At 40.0% G+C, this 21,130-nt stretch overlaps 1 protein-coding gene across 5 annotated transcripts in view; it reads right to left on the reverse strand.

Annotated features, from left to right (window-relative positions):
- Positions 1-21,130, reverse strand: part of hivep2a (HIVEP zinc finger 2a) — a 141,575-nt gene that overhangs the window by 15,770 nt on the left and 104,675 nt on the right. For all 5 annotated transcript variants that reach the window (XM_060914201.1, XM_060914197.1, XM_060914198.1 and 2 more), the window contains one exon: positions 13,815-13,898. The gene's annotated coding sequence lies outside the window, so the exon portion shown is untranslated. The remainder of the gene's footprint in view (positions 1-13,814; positions 13,899-21,130) is intronic.

Consider the following 21,130-nt stretch of genomic DNA (forward strand, 5'->3'; position numbering starts at 1 on the left):
AATATAAATTGTGAACATAGTATTAGCGGCACAGTGGTGTAGTGGTTAGCGCTGTCGCCTCACAGTAAGAAGGTCCGGATTCGAGCCCCGTGGCCGGCGAGCGCCTTTCTGTGCGGAGTTTGCATGTTCTCCCCGTTTCCTCTGGGTGCTCCAGTTTCCCCCACAGTCCAAAGACATGCAGGTTAGGTTAACTGGTGACTCTAAAGTGAGTGTGAATGGTTGTCTGTGTCTATGTGTCAGCCCTGTGATGACCTGGCGACTTGTCCAGGGTGTACCCCGCCTTTCGCCCGTAGTCAGCTGGGATAGACTCCTGCGACCCTGTAGAACAGGATAACGCGGCTAGAGATAATGAATGAGATTATCTCATCCAGCTGACAGATAATTAGCTTATGCCAGGGTGAAATTGGTTAGGGGCCAATTTTTTTTTAAGTGGGACCTCGGGGGCTGAATTACACCTTAGGTAACTCAACACATGGATATACTGTTTTTAAAATGATGCCAACAACACATCGAAAAGGAATTGTATTGGCACCACAATAGCCTCACAATGAGACATACAATTACATAGCAGATATTTACCCTTTGAAAATGTGACACGGACATATCCATGCAAGTAGTCCACATTGAGAAATGCAACAAAATAGACTAGGTGCCAATGCCAACACATTTTCTACAAATAACACAAGAGTAAACTGTAAATTATTTTGATCATATTTATTGAAGGCTTACACATAAAAGCATTGTTAGGCCAAAATTAGGCCAATTAAAAAAGTCAAGGCCAAACACTCCTAAACAAGTCACAGAAATAAGTGCCAGAACAAAGCAATCCAAAAAATAAGCAAAGTGACTTAATATTCAGTAGAAAAACGTAAGGTTCTTGAAAAAAGCCAGATATGACCTCACATTGCATTGGCTCAACAACAGATGGCACGTTTCCTTTGCCAGTCATACAACTCCAACCCACATTTTCACAAACCCATGCCTATGGCATTAGCCTACTGTACAGCATACATCAGTAAAATCCAACCCATTTTATTCCCTCCCAACCATATCACACAGGAATATGATGAATGGGAAGACAAACCTACTTCAGCTACATTTTACTTGTCGAAGCTAGACACCTTTTAACTTTCACTAGCTTGTCGACATTGGGGGACAGGTTCTGGGCCGTGGCTATTTTCATAACGTCATTGAGATGTTCGTGTGTCAGGCGATTACGCAGTTTCGATTTATTAATATTCATCACAGAAAAGGCCTGCTCACATAAATATGTTGTCCCAAACATACACAATATTTTGCCTGCAAATGCCATCATAACTGGGTACTCTGGCGGCAAGTATTTGTAGAATGATTCGATTGCAACAGATGTGTACTTATCCTTCAACGGCGCGCAACACTGTAGGCTAACATCCTGGTCAGCGCACGCGCTGCAGCAGCTGAGGTGGGCAGCAGCAAAAGACAAACTGAAATAATTCCACGAAAATTGAATAAAAATAAAACGTCAGATTGAATTTTTTAAAGGAAAAACCATTAGATGAAAGTTTATTTTATTACATTTTTTAATTAAAAAATGGCTCTCCCATATCAACCACGGGCTGGATGTGATGTCCAATCAGGCCACTTCTGGCCCACGGGCCGTAACCATGGCATCCCTGGCTTATACCATCAGGTATTGTCCATATTTCAAAAAAATCGCTTCTTCTCTTTTAATTCTTCACCGATTTTTATTCTTTTTGGCAGGAAGGTAGGTCTGCCTGGGGTACATATGGCTTCTACCCAAATTTGCATAATTGCAATTAATAATGAAGATATGGCGTAATTAAGCTCTAATGAGTAGTTTCCACACAAATAGCTTCTTCTCCCTCAATTCTTCACCGATTTTCATTCTTTCTGGCATGAAGGTAGGGGTACCTAGGGTGCATATAACTTCTACCCAGATTTGGACCAGCGTGAGCTATGCAGTCATTGATGGTCTCGTTATTATTATTATGGTCGTTATTATTAAAGGAATGCATTGGTACAATGCTGTATTTGGGCCATTGTAGTTAAAACTAGAGACTTGTGCAGGTCAGCCTTTGTCTGATTGAGAGATAGAAGCTACAGTACATAAATTGAAAAAACAGTCCACTCAGGAACACATCAACGCCAGGATTCAAACTGACGTTACAAAACCCAAACTGAGGTTATAAGATGTGGTGCTTACCAGTGTTGTAGTTGAGTCACTAAACCTCGAGTCCGAGTCTAGTCTCGAATCCCCAGTGCTCAAGTCCGGGTCAAGTTCAAGGCATTAAAGAAAATTTCGAATCGAGTCCACTACTGATCCAAGTCGAGTCCAAGACTCCAACCGCACCATTTGACGGTGCCTGTTTTAGTGCCATTAACATTAGTTTGTTCCTGAACAGGTGAATGTGCTTCTCTTTGTCAGGGAGTGCAAAGTATTCTGTCAGAGATGGTTGGGAGACAGATGTAAGTGCAGAAGGTGTGTTTATTAATACAAGTGAAGACAGGTAAACAATCCAGAACGGCAGGCAAAGTTGTAAAATGGTGAAACAGGTGATAGGTCGAACGAGGCACAAACAGACGATCGTAGACTCGGCAGAATCAAAGACGAGAAACAGGAAATCAGGGATCAGGAAACCAAACAAGGAAATAAGGCTCGGTAATGTGTCAGCAACACAACTGAATACTTCGCAAAGTAAGTGTGTTTTCACAGTTTTTATATAGGTGCGCTGATTGCGCCTTAATCCTGTGCAGGCGCAAATTGGTTACAGCTGTCCGAAGCGCGCCCGAGAGTCTATCTGATGCACGCACCGAGGTAGGCAGGTGTGATACTCTTGCACTAAATTAGTACAAAAATTAATGTAGATATAAATATCTTATGCCATATTATTACTTCATGTTACAAAAAATAAAGAAAAAATCAGAGTCCTTGTCTCCAAGTTACAAGTCTGAATGCAGTTAATGCAAGAGTCTGAGTCATCAGTGCTCAAGTCCAAGTCAAGTCATGAGTCTTTAAAATTAGGGCACGAGTCAGACTCAAGTCAGAGTTCTGGACTCGAGTGCTGCAAGCCTGGTGCCTACATAGTCAGTACGCAGTGGCGCCACACTGCGACTGTGGAATTGCTACCTGAGGCTGGCACCCCAATGACCATCTTAAATTCTTAAACACGCTCAAACTCGGTTAAACATACACATACAGACAGGTGCCTCTATAGGCTTCATCCAAAGGCTGAGCCAAAAACAGAACTGGGGGAGGAGTTTGTTCTAGAAATAAACTCAGAATATCTGAGATTAAAGTTGTACAATTATGAGAAAAAAAAAACCTTGGATATTCTCAGAGATTATAAAGTCATAAAATTGCAAGAAAAAAAACCTCAGAAATTCCAAAATTAAAAAGTCAGAAATTCCACGATTAAGAAGACACAAACAAACAAACAAACAAACAAACAAACAAACAAACAAACAAACAAACAAACAAACAAACAACAAATTCAAAAATTCCAAGACAAAAATGTCAGAAATTTACACGGAAAATAAACTTGGAAAAATAACGTTTTGCCTTGTGTCCAAAATCGCTCACTACTCACTATATAGTGTACTATATAGTGAGCTCGCCATTTTGTAGTGCTGTCCGAATGTATAGTGCAAATTATTGCACTCTATATAGTGCACTCATAGCATCGTCAAAAGTAGTTTACAACCAATGATCACTAATCAAGCAATATATACCATCATGCATTGCGGTCGCGCTCAAAGAAAAAAAAAAGTGTGTTGGGGTGAATGGATGGAGGAAGAAACACGTTATAAACGGACATTCAAGTACAATTAAAAATAGTAAGAGAATAGAAAATAAGCTAAAATAGAATAAGACAGATAAAATACAAGAATAAAAGTTACAGTGCAGAGCGAGGAATTAATCAAAAGCCTCAAATTTGATTTAATAAAAGGCAGCGGCAAAGAAGAAAGTATTCAGCCTTGATTTAAAAGAACTGAAAGATGCAGTAGATACAACGTATTTTGCACTTATTAGTGTGGGAAATACGCTCGGTATTCATCACAAAAATACATGTATCTATTTATTATTTTGAAAACCCACCAGCTGACTGATCTGGCATGTTTTAATCGTGCGACAGTAATGACGTAAATAATGGCGCGGTGGAGTAGTGTCTGAAAGTGTTTTCATTTGAGCTCACTATATAGTCCTCTACACAGAATTCCCTAGATAGTGAGCAGCGAGTAGCAAACGAGTGAGTGATTTCGGACAGAGCCTTAGTCAAGGAACCAGATTGCTTCACATTGCAAGGTTGGATCAACATGATCACACCACAGCTGAGCTGAGAGTTAAAGGAAATGTCATCTTTCCTCCTTGATCACACAATATAAAAGAATAAAGTGCTAAGAGATTTTTAACTACATTTCCCAGAATGCACTGCAGCCAGGAAGCATGATAGTTTTATTTTCATAAATCTGTGTGTTCTTAATCTTGGAATTTTTTTTTTCTGACAAATTTATGATTTTGGCGGCACGGTGGTGTAGTGGTTAGCGCTGTCGCCTCACAGCAAGAAGGTCCGGGTTCGAGCCGCGAGGGCCTTTCTGTGTGGAGTTTGCATGTTCTCCCCGTGTCCGCGTGGGTTTCCTCCGGGTGCTCCGGTTTCCCCCACAGTCCAAAGACATGCAGGTTAGGTTAACTGGTGACTCTAAATTGACCGTAGGTGTGAATGTGAGTGTGAATGGTTGTCTGTGTCTATGTGTCAGCCCTGTGATGACCTGGCGACTTGTCCAGGGTGTACCCCGCCTTTCGCCCGTAGTCAGCTGGGATAGGCTCCAGCTTGCCTGCAACCGTGTAGAACAGGATAAAGCGGCTACAGATAATGAGATGAGATTATGTGAATTTATGATTTTATACTGTAATCTTCGAGAATATCCGAGTTTTTTCACATGAACATCTGACTTTTATGAAATTCTGAGATTTTTCCCCCCTTCAGAATATATAACCCCCACACTACAGCACCTTTATTTATTTATTTTACCTAATACACTGTCATTGGAACTAGTTCTTGTAAGATCCATTTTTTTATTATTATTACATATTTCTGGGTTTGTATGTGACTTTTTTTAATCACCAAAAGGAGAAATGTTGCAAGACAAACGAGTTGTGTTGATCGTTCGATCTAGATTTATGTTTTAAGTGTTATCCAGCTCTTTTACAGTTCCAACTGGCGCAGAGCACAGGTCCTGCACTGAAGTATTGTGTTCCCTTATAGCTGGCACATACTATTGTTTCACCAATTATTTATATTCTTCCACACATTATTAATCACATTCTGCAAAGACAGAGACGAGCTTGTTAGCTACCATCTTTCCTTGAATATTCCTCGGCTGAACAATGGAAACTCGGGAAGTTTGTTATTGAGGGGTTTTGTCTTACAACCCACTAATAATATTCTCATGACACCTTCACTCATAATACTCATAACACACACACACACACACAAACTTTCCTTTTCTACTATTTGTCCTGTGTCTTTACAAAAGATGTGTTTTTCCCTCATCCAGCACTTTCCACAGTGTGTTTTTTGGACTGTGTTAGCAGGTCTGTGGGATCTATCACCCTAAATGTGTACAAGTCAGCCACCTGGAGTGTCCTGCTGACTCCTCATTAGAACCCGCAAGATGAAGCACAAACTGATCCCTTGGCTAGGCATGGCATGCACCAGGGGAGGGAGACCGACACAGATAGGGAAGCCAGCTTAAATCACATCCAGATGGCCAGATGATGGAAGTTACAAACCTTTGCAGTGTCAAAAAAAAAAAAAAAATACAGATTTATATTACACATTCCAGGTCCATGCACAGGCAAAGGCAAGCTTACTGGAAGTAGACTGGAAGAAAAAAAACCCCAACAACTCAGTTTTATTTCCTTTGCCACAAAGAAGCAGACTTAAAAAAAAAACAGAAAGAACTCTCAGTGAGATATGTGGAGCAGAAAGGAAGCAATTAAATAAGATGAGGTATTTTTAATGCCATGGCCAGGAGAGCTTGAATGTGTGCGAGTGTGTTTGGGTGTACATGTGCCTATTAGCATTTTTGTATTTGTGTGTATGTGCATGCACAAGTGTACGAGTGCTGGAGAGTGAAAGTATGCGTGGGAAGGATCCACAGCCATCTCAAGATGGGGTGAGGAGCGTGGGTGACAGTTCCTGTGTGGGAGGGGAAAGCATGAATAACATGCAGAGTTATGCTGTTGATGAATTGTGTTATGAAAGGGGGAGAGTTACACAACGCTTGGTCAGAGTGGGCTGGGAGCGATGTCAGCCGGATTCGCAGCGCTGCACAGCCCTTCAAGACATTTGGTCGAATACACAATTATCCTCCAGCTGCAATGCCAGGCACTAGAATGAGGCAGGAGGGAGCGAGTGAATGTGCCGGAAAAAGAGGGCATCACCAGGCTCACATTTAGGCAAATGATGGGCATTTGCTCTCAAAAGACGTCTAAATACCCACGGGGAAGGAAAAATAAAGATCTGCTCGCGATTTGTGCGGAGATACGAGTGTGTAAATGATGTAATCCTGTCATTATAACTGTACTGATGATGATTATTCTGAATTATGCCAACTAGTTATACAGTTCTTTCCAAAGCCTGTCAAATCTCTCGACCATAACAGAAGCCAATGGATGGACAAGTTCATCGACTATTATTAGCTATTTGTCTCAAAAAAGTGGGCAAAGTGGAGTAACCGTATCATACACACAAAGGCTCGTGTTTGTCCTGTTTATCTTTGTTTAAATGTACAACAGCATATGTATGTGTTACCAGACTTATCTAAAACATGTACAGGAGATAAATATATACAGATTATACACCTCACTGGCCACTTTATTAGGAACCCCCATCCACCTGCGGTTTTATGCAGTTCTCTAATCAGCCGAGCCCTTGACAGCAGCACAATGCATAAACTCATGCAGATACAAATCAAGAGCTTCAGCTCATGTTCATAATGTTCAAACATCAGAATGGGAAACATTGTGATCTCAAAGTGTGACTTTCTTTCACTGTGGCACTATGGGTGTTGGTTTGAGCCAGATGGACTGGTTTGAGTATTTCAGAAACTGCTGATCTCCTGGGGTTTTCACACACGAACAACAATCTTGAGAGTTGACACAGAATGGTGCGCAAAACAAAAAACATCATCGAGTGAGCGACAGTTCTGTGGGTGGAAACAAATGCCTTGCTGATAAGAGAGGTCAGAGGAAAATGGCCAGATTGGTTCAAGCTTTTTTGCCAGGAAAGATATAGCAACTCATAGCAACTCTTTACAACCGTGCTGAGCAGAAAAGCATCTCAGCATGCAACAGCAGAAGACCACACTGGGTTCCACTCCTGCAGCCAAGAACAGAAATCTTAGAATCAAGAACAAGTTCCTATTAAAGTGGCTGGTGAGTGTATACTAAAACAAAGGCAACATGTGTGTAAGTAGTATATGTGGATGTTTTTATCTTACAGTTGTTCAACAGCAACATCATGATTATTATTATTATTATTGATTAATTGAGCCTCTGTGATAAAAGGTGAGTACGATGAATTGTTTTGAACTCATATTCAAAACATTATTTCTTGTTTCAACTCATGTGAAACAAGAAATAAATCCAACCAAAATGAGAACAATTTGACATGATTAATGAATAAACTGGCTATTACAGCCAACTGTCCTACCAAGTCTCTTTTTGTATTTGTATATGACACAATATCATCATGATGTTTCTTATTAAGAATTTCATGACCCAATTATGTGATTGAAATATTCCAGTGAAGGATGCTGGAAATGTATTCGTATCATGTTCAGGCAGAGTTTTATTGCAGAGGTGACAAGTAAGTTGGTTTGAGGAAATAACAGCCAGAGCGTCGTATACAAAAGCCGTCTAGCAGACAATCAAATCTGGACAAAGTGATCTGTAGCAACGGTGTCCGTCGTTCTGAGTGATCTTTCTGCTGTTCTGTCTGAAAAAGCATCAATGATTATGTGCTCGGTCTGAGACAGTACGAGTACATGAGGGGTGTCTGAAAATATTTGCTAGCAAGTCGGCATGTAACAATATATTGTGCGACGATAAATCGTGATACAAATTTATGACGATTCGAATCGATAAAATAAAAAACGAACCGTTATTATTATCAGGTTGCGTAATCTCAGATTCTTTTCTCGCTGTAATTGTGCTGTTCAGACAGCAGAGGGCGCAATAAGGTACAATAGTGGAAATACATGTGACTTCACTGTAGGTGGAAGTAACACAGCTCTAATGCCACGAAAATGCACAAAAAACAGTTCTAAAATGTTCATGTTCATGTATTGGGTCTTTATTCGTCCTGCAAGCTTCATATCTGACATCTCGCTTGTGTTTGGATACACAGTACTGCCTAAACATTTTAAGCACCTTACTTTTTATTCATACAAACTTTGTTATAGATTTCTATTTTATGACTTCTACATTATTGAGTCAGTACGAAAACATTTTTGAGTCCAAAATGTTCAACTTGGATTTGCTTTCCTGAATGTAATTTGAAGTTGTTGCTTTTGCGTCTGATACTCTTGCACCACAGGTTCTCTTATGTTATTGCAAACAGCATAATCTTTGTAGGTGAAGGCTGCTATCTTTGTGAACACGGTTACTGCAGACGCGTCTCAGTCATCAGGGAACGAACGATCTTTTAACTTTCTTGTTGTCTACTGCAGGTTGATTGGCTGGTTGAACGTTGAACTTGGAAATGAAAATTGATGCCGATTTGCTGAAAATATCTTGTTTACCGGGAAAAAAGTAATAGTTGATTTGCTAGAGAGTGTTCAATTTCACTGATGAGAGTCAATACGCCCTGCATGTATGAGTATGTATTCGTATACTGTTATATCCATAAAGTATACATACTAGAATGATCTTAGCTGAGTCACCTAAATATGCATACAGGCATAACAAGATCAACTGTGAGCGACTGCTCACTTATGTATCCCCGCGCTCTTGCTTATATCAGAATGCAAGCAATCGAAGGGACACTTATTATGAATGTTGACTTCAACAAATAATTAACCCTGAAACAAGTGAGTAAAGAGCAGCATCTCTCCCCAGGGATTTCACATAGCATCCTGCTAAACTGTCATTTTGAAATAGCATTTTGCTTCTTGAAATAGCGTCAAAATCCACCCTATATGTTTTGTAAATACATTCGATCGGTAAACAGGAAGTCGATGTGCGACAGACCTGAAAATGGTACACACGGTATAGAACCCCAAGCTGAAGCTCGGTACCAAATATCAAGCAGTTGTGATTTGTAGTTGCTGAAAAAAGTGTTACAAAAATTTTTGTAAATCCACGCTATATGTTTCGTAAATACATTCAGTCGATAAACAGGAAGTCGATGTGCGACAGACCTGAAAACGGTAGACAAGGTATAGAACCCCAAGCTGAAGTTCGGTACCAAGTACCAAGTGGCTATGATTTGTGGTTGCTGAGAAAAAGGGTGTTTCGGATGGACGGAGATACAGATGGACAGAGGTAAACCAGTATACCCCCCTCCTTTGGAGCGGGGGCATAATAAATGATAATAATCTCATTATCTCTAGCTGCTTTATCCTGTTCTACAGGGTCGCAGGCAAGCTGGAGCCTATCCCAGCTGACTACGGGCGAAAGGTGGGGTACACCCTGGACAAGTCGCCAGGTCATCACAAGGCTGACACATAGACACAGACAACCATTCACACCTACGGTCAATTTAGAGTCACCAGTTAACCTAACCTGCATGTCTTTGGACTGTGGGGGAAACCGGAGCACCCGGAGGAAACCCATGCGGACACGGGGAGAACATGCAAACTCCACACAGAAAGGTCCTCGCCGGCCACGGGGCTCGAACCCAGATCTTCTTGCTGTGAGGCGACAGCGCTAACCACTACACCACCGTACCGCCCCAATAATAATAATAATAATAATAATAATTAGCAGTTATTCCACAAAATTTACTCATACATGAGCTGATTAGCTATAAGCAATGTATGACGAGATTGAGAGCAATAACTATTTTATTCTCTCCACATTCACTGGATTTTAAGAAACCGAGCATTTTTTTTTTTGCAAATTTGATAAAACTTTATACAAAACGTCCGACAAAATAATTTCCGCTTAGAATGTAAACAAACCGGTGAAATGACAGTAGCAATTTGTGAAAAATGTGACGGTAATAATAATTCTTGAAAAATAAAAAAAAAAGGATACGTTTTTACCATCAAATACTTTTATTCCATATTTTTTTCTTGTCTTTTTTGGGGTTTAGTTTTCGAGTAGAGTTTTTATTTCGTCCTCAGCTGGTTCAGCAACATGTTCCACCATTTTGTTTTTCTCTACTCACGGTATATGAGCTGATAGCCTGGTAGTAGAGTAACCAATCAGAGCACACGATTACTCATATCCAGTGAATGTGGATAGAATAAAGTCTGATATTTTATGAGATGCATTAGTGATGGATTTGGTCAATAAGTACTGGAATTTTTCAGAATTAAATAAAATGAAACAGAATGCAACGGTCCATTTATTGCGAATTTCATCTATTTAAGCTGACTTAAAATAAGATACATAATTTATGCTCATGCCTGAATTGATAGTGATTGCATCTATGGTGATGTCTGGAAAAAAAAAGCCAGAAGTGTGTAAAGAAGTGACATTACAGAGCATGTTTTATGGTGTACAGCTGTGGATCCATTTGCTAAACGTACATTTAGCCTGGATGAAGCAGCGCCCAACAAAAGGAAAAAACAAAGGGAACCAGGAAAAAGTGAGGCTGCATGTTGGTCTTAATTGTATACGGTAAGACTTTCCACTGGGTAAGACCAAAACCATTGAAACCAGCTAGCCTTCATTAAATTTTCCACAACATTTTGCAGAAATGTCAGGAAGCAGTTATAGAGGCAGTGACTAACTGTCTTTCTCCCTTTGAACACTTCACTGAAATTATATCCATTTCTCTCTTTTTGTAAACATCCAGGTGTTAGAATGATTTATAAATAGTCGTAAACTTTTAAAACATTGTAGCCTGAAGGTAGAAAAGGTAGGTTGTAAAAATGTCCTGAAGATGTAACAACCTTGAACACAGTTTTTAGCCTGTGGGCTAACACATGTTTAACCCATGATCAGCCACTATGCACATTCCTTTCCGAAGTTCATCTCCAAGTCCATATTATCTACAACCCCAATTCCAAAAAAGTCGGGACACTGTGTAAACTGTAAATAAAAACAGAATGCAATAATTTGCAAATCATGGAAACCCTATATTTCATTGAAAAAAGTGCAAAGACAGCATATTGAATGTTGAAACTGAGAGACTTTTATTGTTTTTTTGAAAAATATATACTCATTTTGAATTTGATGTCAGCAACACGTTTCAAAAAAGTTGTGGCAAGGGCATGTTTACCGCTGTGTTGCATCCCCTCTACTTTTAACAACACTCTATACACGTTTGGGAACTGAGGAGACCAATTGCTGTAGTTTTGAAAGAGAAATGTTGTCCCATTCTTGCCTGATATACAATTTCAGTTGCTCAACAGTTTGGGGTCTCCTTTGTCATATTTTGCACTTCATAATGCGCCAAATGTTTTAAATGGGAGACAGGTCTGGACTGGAGGCAGACCAGTTTAGCACCTGGACTCTTACTATGGAGCCATGTAGTTTTAATAATGTACAGAAAGTGGTTTGGCATTGTCTTGCTGAAAGAAAGAAGGCCTTTGCTGGAAAAGATTTTGTCTGGATGGCAGCATATTGCTCTGAAACGTGTATATATCATTCAGCATTAATGATGCCTTCTCAGATGTATAAGCTACCCATGTCATGTGCACTAATGCACACTCATACCATCACAGAAGAGGGCTTTTGAACTGTGCACTGATAACAAGCCGGATGGTCCCTCTCTTCTTTAGCCAGGAGGACGTGGTGTTCATGATTTCTAAAAAGAATTTCTACTTTTGATTTGTCAGACCTCGGGACAATTTTCCACTTTGCCTCAGTCCATCGTAAAAGAGCTCGGGCCTGGAGAAGGTGGTGGTGTTTCTGGATATTGTTTATACCTGGTTTTAACTTGCATTTGTGGATGCAGTAATGAACTGTTTTCACAGACGATGGTTTTCTGAAGTGTTCCTGAGCCCATACAGTGATTTCTACTACAAACACGTGTCTGCTTTTAATGCAGTGTCGCCTGAGGGCCTGAAGATCACAGGCATCCAGTGTCAGTTTTCAGCCTTGTCTCTTGCATACAGAGATTTCTCCAGATTCTCTGAATCTTTTAATGATATTATGTACCATAGATGATGAGATCCCCAAATTATTTGCAGTTTTACATTGAGGAACGTTATTCTTAAATTGTTGTACTGTTTGCCCACACAGTCTTTCATAGAGCGGTGAACCCCTCCCCATCTTTACTTCTGAGAGACTCTGCCTGTATGAGATGCTCTTTTTATACCTAATCATGTTACTGACCTGTTGCCAATGAACCAAATTAGTTTTTTTTTAACATTACACAACATTTTCAATCTTTTGTTGCTCCGTCCCAACTTTTCTGAAACGTGATGCTGACATCAAATTCAAAATTAGCATATATTTTTCCAAAAACAATAAAATTTCCTCAGTTTCAACACTTGATATGGTGTCTTTGTACTATTTTCAATGAAATATAGGATTTCTAGAAGGTCTGGGTTCGAGCCCCATGGCCGACGAGGGCCTTTCTGTATGCGGAGTTTGCATGTTCTCCCCGTGTCCGCGTGGGTTTCCTCCGGGTGCTCCGGTTTCCCCCACAGTCCAAAGACATGCAGGTTAGGTTAACTGGTGACTCTAAATTGACCGTAGGTGTGAATGTGAGTGTGAATGGTTGTCTGTGTGTCAGCCCTGTGATGATCTGGCGACTTGTCCAGGGTGTACCCTGCCTTTCGCCCGTAGTCAGCTAGGATAGGCTCCAGCTTGCCTGCGACCCTGTAGAACAGGATAAAGCGGCTAGAGATAATGAGATGAGATGAGACATGAAGTGTCACAACTTTTTTGGAATTCGGGTTATATAGTACATCTATAACACCCAAGAAGAAAAAAAAATGATGAACAAAAGAACTAAGTGAACATGACGTTGTGGAAACACATCCCTGGACCAGTTGGACAAAACAAGTGGAGTAATAATCACAGACAGATCTCAAGGATTTCCACTGGGAAGTGGGAAAAGTGGCAAGTGACTCCATGATTCCAAAAGAAAAAGAGTTCTAGCATCTGCTGATATAGTGGCCCTTCGAACCCAGGGCAGACTAAATAAATAGCTGTAGTCATTGTCCAAGGTTAACAGCTCTAGATGTGGTGAGCAAACAGTCTGATGGCTGGAGCTGCTATGAGGAGGGGAAAAAAACAAAAACAAAATAATAATAACAATAATAATAAGGCGCCATTGCAGCTCAGGCTCTGGACTTGTATTTGATCAATTTTAGACATTTTTTTTTAAAAATATTAACCCATAAAACTTTTTAAAATGAATTCCAACAACACTAGTATACATAAAAGACTCTGAGCAAATAAACCAGGAGTTTTATCAGCAGTAGTAAATCAGACATCATCCATGATGCCCTTCTGCATCTGCGAGGCATGTGGCCTCAGCTACCAGCTTGACCAGATGTTCTGGAACATGGATCTCCTTCTGCTTTCCTTCTCTTTTATTTCCATACACTATCTAGACCAGGCCTAGTTCTGTGATGGTTCTAGTTCCCAGGGTTTACGGTTTGAGCATGAAATTATTGCAAGAACTCACCCAAAGTGTGCTGTGATAGACTCCTGGGAGAATGGGTGACGCCGAGGAACCAGAAAGGCCAGAAAGGATCCTTTACACAGACCACTGCAGAGAGAGAAAGAATATTTATTAATTATAGTAGTACAGACACAGTCCAATGGTGTGGATGAGAACACCTCAGCCACCAACCGACACATCCATTCCTTGTTGTGCAAAAGTCTTAGGCACATGTAAAGAAATGCTGTCGACCAAAAATGGCTTAAAAATAATGAAATGAAATGTTTCAGCATTAAAAGAAATATTATAAACAGTAATAAATGAAACAAAGTCAATATTTGGTGTGTGACGACCCTTTGCTTTAAAAAAAAAATTTTAAATAGTAGTCTCAGGTACAATGAGTGCAATTTCATAAGGAAATGTAGGTTTTACTGAGCATCTTACAGAACCAGCCACAGTTCTTCTGGACGCTTTGACCGTCACACTCGCTTCTTCATTTTGCACCAAAACCCAGTAGCCTTCACTATGTGTTCTTTTTCAATCTGAAAAGTGGTCTCTTATGTAATGTGCTGCTCAGATACAAACATTTTTGCATCTGTAACATTTAATTTTGTGCTGGAAAATGAACAAACGAACGTTTGGAACTCTAAAATGTTTTTGTACTGACTCGATAATGTAGAAGTCATAAAATAGAAATCTATATTAAAAGAAAAGTTTGTATGAAAGAAAAAAATAGGGTGCTTTAGACTTTTGCACAGTGCTGTACTTCAAACAGGAAGAAAGCTTACTGAAGAAAAATATTTAACAGTTATTCCACAAAATCGAGTCGTACATGAGCTGATAGCGGCTATAAGCCGTGTACGACGAGATTGAGTGGAATAACTGTTTTATTATATCAACATTCCACTGGCTTTTGAGAAACAGTGCATTTTAATTTTAATTTTTGCAAATTCGATAAATAAAAACTTTATACAAAACGTCCGACAAAATAATTTCCGCTTAGAATGTAAACAAACTGGCAAAATGTCAGGAGCAATTTGTGAAAAATGCTATAATAATTATTGAAAAAAAGATACATTCTTAATATCAAATACTTTCATTCCATATTTTGTTGCTTCTTTTTTGTGTTTTTTGGGGTTTTGTTTGCGAGTAGAGTTTTTATTTCGTCCTCGGTTGGTTCAGCAACATGCTCCACCATTTTGTTTTTCTCTACTCACGGTATATGAGCTTATAGCCTTGTAGTAGAGTAGCCAATAAGAATGCACAATTGCTCATATCCAGTGAATGTGGAGAGAATAATTTTGGATATTTGCCTTGAGTCTGATTCTAAAATCGAATCTGAGCTTATGATGATAATTCCATATAAATCCTACAAACATTCACAAGAATCTCAGACAGACAGACAGACAGACAGACGGACAACCCAGATGAACCCACAAAAATACAAAGTGACTGTTATAAGAGATGATACTAAAACTGAAACTGATGCTGAAACTTTTTCTATGACTTTTTAAAATGTGAATCTAATAAAAACAAAAGCAGCCCGTTCAATACACCACATTTGTCCTCATTCTCCATCCTGTTTAACCTCTTTCCCTGAAACTGATCGTACCTGACAAATTACACAAATCCCAGCTCAGCTACAACAGAACACAATTGGGTTCGCTGTTAATCTAACACAACAAGATTTCCCTTCTCATTTGCAGAATGAACAGTAGTCAATAACTCTGTCTAATCCACATGCCATGTCTACAGATCAGCAGTTCTGGGACCAAAAATAATCACAAACGTGGGAAAGCAAGCAGCAAGTTAAAATACACTCCTCTGCGGTCTGTTGGAATAAAATGGCTGTGTGCTCTGATGGGGATAAAGTCGGGGCCTTATCTGAGGAAGACATCACACAATCACTTTGTCTAACTGTAAATATTTAATTAAAATCATATTCCAAGTCAACTCTTCACATAATGTGTGAGTACACCTTTATGGTATGCTGGCAATCCCATGATTCATAGTTTTTGAACTGTACTTGAAGGCTTGAAAGTGAAACGTTTATGTGACTCATTTCCAGAACGGCTTCATATTACGTCTGTTTAACTTGAATGGGTAAGTTACTTGAGAAAACAATGACATAACTAATACGTAAAAGCTTTATCTTGTTCAGGGTCATGATGGATACAGAGCCTATCCCAGGAACACTGCGTGCAGTGGGAATACATCCACCAGTCCATCATAGGCTGGGTATCATTTGGGTTTTGTCTGATACCAGTGATACTTTAAAAACGGCGCCGGTGCCTAAACAGTGCACAAAACAAAGGGTGACGATATTAAAGAATGGCTTTTAAAATTTTTATTCTTAACACCTTAAATATACCATTATTTTAAACATTTGTTGCATGTCCCTGTGTCATAATCATTTCAAATGAAATGCAGCCACATTTCAGACCGTTTAGCTTTATGCATTTAACTGTGTATTATTTCGGTAGCTACTTGCTAGAGCAAATGCAATGTTAACTAGCTTAAGGCATTTAACTACATTTTATTTCGGTAGCTAGTCGCTAGAGCAAATGTAATGTTAACTAGCTTTAGGCATTTTACCTGCGGTTTATTTAGGTAGTTAATCACAAGAGCAAATGCAACATTAACTAGCTTAAGGCATTTAACTGTGTTTTATTTTGGTAGCTACTCGCTAGAGCAAATGCAATGTTAACTAGCTTAAGGCATTTTAACTGCATTTTATTTAAGTAGCTACTCGCTAGAGCAAATGTAACGTTAACTAGCTTTAGGCATTTAACTGCATTTTATTTAAGTAGCAGCTAGCTAGAGCAAACGTAACGTTAACTAGCTTTAGGCATTTTAAGTGCATTTTATTTAGATAGCTAATCGCTAAAGCAAATGCAACGTTAACTAGCTTTAAGCATTTAACTGCGTTTTATTTGGGTAGCTACTTGCTACAGCAAATGCAACGTTAACTAGCTTTAGGCATTTAACTGTGTTTTATTAGAGTAGCTACTTGCTAGAGCAAATGCAACGTTAACTAGCTTTAGGCATTTAACTGCGTTTTATTAGAGTAGCTACTTGCTAGAGCAAATGCAACGTTAACTAGCTTTAGGCATTTAACTGTGTTTTATTTGGGTAGCTACTCGCTAGAGCAAATGCAACGTTAACTAGCTTTAGGCATTTAACTGTGTTTTATGTCAGTAGCTACTTGCTCGAGCAAATGTAATGTTAACTAGCTTAAGGCATTTAACTGCATTTTATTTCGGTAGCTACTTGCTAGAGCAAATGCAATGTTAACTAGCTTTAAGCATTTACCGTAACTGCATTTTATTTAGGTAGCTACTCGTTAGAGCAAATGAACTGTTAACTAGCTTGAGGCATTTAACTGCATTTAATTTAGGTAGCTACTAGCTACAGCAAGTGTAACGTTAACTAGTGAGGACACATGAGATGCAGCGATGCTCATGTTGCCTGAAACGTCTGTTTCAGAGCGTTGTTGTCATTATTGTCGAATTCGATCCAGGCTTGAGGCGATCCATGTTTGGTTGACTTGGCCAGAATTACAACAGTAGGGTGGTCAGTTATTTTCTACGTGCGCACATGTGCGCGCGCGCACACACACACACACACACACACACACACCCCTATGGGCAAATTAGAGTAGCCAGTTAACCTCACTGCATGTCTTTGGACTGTGGGGGAAACCTGGAGGAAACCCATGGGGAGAACATGCAAACTCCACACAGAAAGGTCCCCGTTGGCCACTGGGCTCAAACCCAGAACCTTCTTGCTGTCAGGCGACAGTATTAACCACTACACCACCATGCGGCGGTCTGGTTTCAGAGCACCAGATATTTCAATCGACAGCTAAGGTACTTAAGTGGCACTGAAGTGAGGCCATGAAATCTTCGCTACAATTCGGTTTCCGTATCTAACACTAATCACAGGGCACCATGCACACACACATTCACACCAAACAACAATTTTTTTTAGAGTAGTCAGTCCATCTACCAGCGTGATTTTGGGACATGGGACAAAACCCACAGAGAGTAACCCAAGATCAAGATCAAACCTAGAACCCTGGAGCTGTGGGGTGGTAGTGTTACCTGCTGCACCACAGTGTTGCCCTTTAATCTATTTAATACATAAATAGTAATTTGGTGCTACTGCCCAGCTTTCCTGCTGTGATGAGAAACTTTTTTTTTTTTGAGGAGAGATTGTCATTTCCGGGTTCGAGCCCCGTGGCCGGCGAGGGCCTTTCTGTGTGGAGTTTGCATGTTCTCCCCGTGTCCGCGTGGGTTTCCTCCGGGTGCTCCGGTTTCCCCCACAGTCCAAAGACATGCAGGTTAGGTTAACTGGTGACTCTAAATTGACCGTAGGTGTGAATGTGAGTGTGAATGGTTGTCTGTGTCTATGTGTCAGCCCTGTGATGACCTGGCGACTTGTCCAGGGTGTACCCCGCCTTTCGCCCATAGTCAGCTGGGATAGGCTCCAGCTTGCCTGCGACCCTGTAGAACAGGATAAAGCGGCTAGAGATAATGAGATGAGAATGATGAGATGAGATTGTCACTACTGTCTTCTCCAAAATGTCCTTCCAATCTGTCCATGAGAGGCTTGTTGAGGTCAATGAATGTGAAATACTTGACAAAAAGTGATGGCTAAAATGAACCAATGGACGAACCATCCATTATCTGGATTACTTTATCCAGTCACATTGCTTTAAGGTAAAAATCTTCAGGCCAGAATGCATGTATATGACTCCTCCTCTTGTTCTTCCTGCTCTGGTGTGAACTTGGCAGGACACAGTTTCATCATTCTTCATGGTTAGAGATATTACAAACAACATTGTAGTCGGATGCTCCTCCACCGAAGCTGCCTCAGCTCACCCAGAAAAACAAGAGATTTCTGTGGCATTGCATCACAACCTTTGATAACGCTCATTCAGAATAAACACAGGAAGCATAGTTTATCAAGACCGGAAACATCGCTCACCTCAAATCACATGGAGTACATTTTAAAACAGAGGAGAAAGGTGATTACTGAGAGGGTTGACTCACAACAGAAAAAAAAAAAAATCTGTAGAAGGGAAGACTGGATGAACACGAGCTGTCTAATTACAAATAAAAGGAGAGATTAATCATAGAATAAAATGCAATTGTGGGCAAGAATATGACCCGAATCACTAAAAAGAATGAAAGGTCAAAATGATTTGCTTAACGATAACGAGATAGTCAGTGGACGGGATAAACAGTGTGCCTCATCCTAGTATTTGGATTTTGAAACATCGGCTGTGTTTTGCTAAACATAGTGGGATCTGTCCGAGTTTTTAAATGAGCAATAAATACAGTTTTTCCATTTTTTTAAAAACGTTTCTTAGGAATGTACAGTATTGTGCAAAAGTCTTGGCACCCTATTTTTTTTCCTTTCATATAAACTTCTTTTTTAAAAATATAGATTTCTATTTCATGACTTCTACATTATCGAGTCAGTACGAAAACATTTTAGAGTTCCAAACGTTCGTTCGTTCATTTTCCAGCACAAAATTAAATGTTACAGATGCAAAAATGTTTGTATCTGAGCAGCACATTACATAAGAGACCACTTTTCAGATTGAAAAAGAAAACATAATGAAGGCTGCTGGGTTTTGGTGCAAAATTAAGAAGCGAGTGTGACCGTCAAAGCGTCCAGTAGAACTGTGGCTGGTTCTGCAGGATGCTCAGTAAAACCTACAGCTCATTTCCTTATAAAACTGCACTCATTGTACCCGAGACTACTATTTTTTTTTTTAAACCAAATGGTGGTCTCATAGTAAATTTTGACTTTGTTTCATTTATTATGGCTTACTGCTGTTTATAGCATGTTTTTTTTAATATTGAAACATTTCATTTCATTATTTTTGAGCTATTATTGGTCGACAGCATTTCTTTACATGTGCCTAAGGCCCACTTTACACGGGGACGGTCTGAAACAAAAACGCAAAAGTCCGTTTTCGTTCTCACTTTTTTCCGCATCTACACGACCGTTTTCATGGAGGAAATCTGCGTCTATACGGTGACGCATAAATGTGTGGAATTCAATTGGATGTGCATGCCAGGCGGCTAGGTGGTGCTGTGAAAGACCTCCGCTATGTCTGCACGCATGCGCAACGTCTTCCGTCTTGTCTGATCTGCACATCTGCGCCGCGAAAAATTTGACTACTCTGGCTATGGTAAGTAAGAAAGTAAGTAAAAAAGTAAGCGCATACTATACCCGCCTCTGTTCATTAACGGTATATGTGCAGATTCGGTATAGATGTTCAAAGGACTCCTGGATGTTTATTAAAGCTGCCAGAGCAGCTTGAAGGTCCGTTGGATCGATGTAATCAGACATGCTCTTACTTTTTTACTTACTTTCTTACTTCCTGGGCTGGCATGTACAGTATATGACATATGTATGACGTAAACGCGTACCCGACGTGAGCAGATCCGAGCAGAGTTTTGCGTATTGGGTAGTTTAGACGGATATGCAACGGGGTCTGTTTTTAACTTATCCACTCTGGAAGGCGTTTTCAATTTTGTCCGTTTTTCAGCCTCGGAAACGCCGTCCCCGTGTAGACGAAAGGCACTTCCGATAAAATATTTAGTCATTTTTACCCGACAGCGTCCTCGTGTAAACGGGTCCTAAGACTTACACAGTACTGTATAACCTCACACATTCTTTATGCTACCATATAAAATAAAATACCAGCTCCATGGTGCCACTTCACCTTCTTGCTTTTAGCTTCCTGAGGAAATAATAATAATAATAATAATAATAATAATAATAATAATAATAATAATAATTCAGTATAAATACATAATTCAAGCAATGTGTAAACCTGAAACTACATTTACTCCAGTGGATACAATTCATCAAGGTGCCTGGCCTTCCTATTGCCTCACTTCCACAACATTATTCAGGTGGATGAAAATTTAATGTGAAGTAATACAGGAAACTTGGCTAATTGTATCAGAGGACAGGAAGAGCCCTGGGGTGAGCCACCCCTGTCATCAACCTGTCCTCACTTCTCACCGCAACCATAGGAACCAATGAGCAGCTTGTCAGATGCACCTGCTTCAGCCTGACATCTTCATCTCATGCACTTTCTCTCTCTCTCTTTTTCTCCATTTCTTTACCACCGCTTAGCACGTGTGCACTTGTCAAATTTGCCCTACAATACAATACAGTAAACGAGTGGCATACCATTACTATTAGAGCTGGGACTTGAGCTCAGCCAAACCTTAGCCAGACACCAAAAAAGCAACAGGGCAAAGGATTTTGCAAGGGATTAACGGCAGGTTGCCAGGTCACTCCGTTGTGTGTAG

Source organism: Neoarius graeffei, chromosome 2 (assembly GCF_027579695.1).
Source record: "Neoarius graeffei isolate fNeoGra1 chromosome 2, fNeoGra1.pri, whole genome shotgun sequence".
NCBI lineage: Eukaryota > Metazoa > Chordata > Actinopteri > Siluriformes > Ariidae > Neoarius > Neoarius graeffei.